Source organism: Hipposideros armiger, unplaced genomic scaffold (genome assembly GCF_001890085.2).
Source record: "Hipposideros armiger isolate ML-2016 unplaced genomic scaffold, ASM189008v1 scaffold_108, whole genome shotgun sequence".
In the NCBI taxonomy this organism is placed as follows: domain Eukaryota; kingdom Metazoa; phylum Chordata; class Mammalia; order Chiroptera; family Hipposideridae; genus Hipposideros; species Hipposideros armiger.
This window is the reverse complement of record NW_017731458.1, coordinates 3,265,417-3,267,731: the sequence shown is the minus strand read 5'-3', so window position 1 is coordinate 3,267,731 and position 2,315 is coordinate 3,265,417.

The following is a 2,315-nucleotide window of genomic DNA, read 5'->3' as shown; positions in this document are numbered from 1 at the left end:
GCCACTCAGCCGGCCCAGGATCTAGGAACTTTCAACAGTCCATGAAAATGCTTGAGACCTGAAAATAAACTTACAGTGGTACCAAATACAAAAATCAAATTGAAAAATAAAAATGAACAACTTAATAGTTAAATGTTTTCCCCAAAAATAGATTGTCAAGGGCAACTCAATTTAATGTGTAAAGTTTATTTACTGTCGCATGGACGGTTGTAAGCTGCCTGTGCTGGGCTGGGGTGCACCCCAGGATTTGCTCCCTCCAGGTGTTCTGTTCTCCTCCTGCATGTGCTCCAGGGGCTGCTGCAGAGCGGGAAGGCGGATGAGGCTATAGATAAGATCTCTGGGACATACTGTCACCCCATATCTCTGAGTCATTTCACGGAGGCAGTGGCCTCCACAGGATTCCAACCTAGGGCAGCTCTAGGGTGGAGTGGGGCGTGGTGGAGAGGCCACGCGGGGCAGCCTCCCTACCTAACAGGTGACAGGGAGGGGACTTGCCACCGCCATTGTGCCCTAACCAGGACTCCCCGAACAGAGGTGTGAATTCTTCCCAACCATTCGCAGACTAGAGTTACCCACCCCCACTCCCCCCACTGTAGGTACTTGTGGCTACTAAGTTGTTTTGGGGTCACATCTTTATATTTCACATTTACTCTGACTTGGTCTGATCTTATTCTTGATTTTTAGCCTATAACATATATTCTTATAAGCCCTCAAGGTTCTCTTTGAAATAATGAAGTAAACAAACTCAGGACTTAATCTGTACATAACAAATAACTAAAATTCTCTAAGGCTAAAGACTCTATAAACAAAGTTGACGCAACGACCAGCTGGGGAGAAATATATATGGAACATCTATAACAAACACAAGTTGTTATATATAAAATATTTAAAACTCCTATAAATCACTAAGAAAAAGGCCAAATGTCCAATAGAAAAAAGGAACTGAAAAATCAATTTGCATAAGAAAGCAAATGACCAATAAACATTAAAAACTACTGATTTTCAGCAATAGTCAAATAGTCAGTCAAAGAAAACAATATTAAGGGCCGGCCGAGTGGCTCAGTTGGTTAAGAGCTCGCTCAAGAGTTTGAGCTCTGAGCAACAGCAGTTCAATGCCCGGCCCGAGCTGAGCTGCCAACAGGTGGCAGGATGGCTCAGCTAAAAGAAAAAAAAAANTCTCTCCAATGGCCTAGATGTGTGTGTATGTGTATGCTTGTGTTTGGATGTGTATGCATTTGTATGAGTGTTTAGATACATGTGTTTATATGTATGTGGGATTTGTGATATATATATATATATGTATATATATATATATAGTGATATATATATATGTAAAGTGAGTACAATGCATATATATTTGTAATGTGTGTGGTCATGTGGATGCATTTTTTTTTAAGGAGGGCGCAGCTCACAGTGGCCCATATGGGGACTGAACCAGCAACCTTGGCATTATTAGCATCACGCTCTAACCAACTGAGCTAAATGCATTTGTAAACATTAGTGTGTGATGGATGCGTGCATGTGCATATCAGAATGCATGTGTCACCATGTATATATTCCAGTGATGGGAGAATTCGACAAGTACTTTATGAAGTCTCATTGTACCTAGAAAGAAAGAAAAAAAAAATCCTGACAACTGGTAGTTGACCAACAGGGTAACCAATTGTCCCAGTTTGCCTGGGACTGTCCCAGTTTTAGCACTAAAAGTCCTGCATCCTGGGTTAAGTCCTCAGTCCCAGGCAAATTAGGATGGCTGGTCACCTTACAGGAACCAACAAGCTGTTATGTTTCCTGCTGAACATAAACAATTTCACAGAAGAGCAATATCAGATGAGGTCACTCTGTGACCATGATAGAACAAGACAAAAATAAGGACACTATGCAACTCAAAAATGACCAAATATCCTTCTCTGACACCGAACATGAGTGGCCACTGCTTCATTACTAATGACAACTCCAATGCTGCTTTTTTCCCCCTGCCTCCTAGACAAAAATTAAGATGCCCAGTCACCAAATTCCCCTTGCTTCTTGACAGCGTTTGACCCAGAGCAAAGCTGTGCTTCCTAAAGTACTCTCCAGAATTGCCCAGCACAAACCTAAATCCTACAACAAGCCCATCCCAACCGTCTCTTACTAAGACGGTTAGTAAACCTAACCGTCTACAGTTAGGTTTACTAACTGTAAACCTAACTGCTGCAGCCAGTTAGTAAACCTAACTTTGATTATAGGTTTACAGGAGGAGAACAGAACACCTGGAGGGAGCAAATCCTGGGGTGCTCCCCAGCCCAGCACAGGCAGCTTACAACCATCCATGC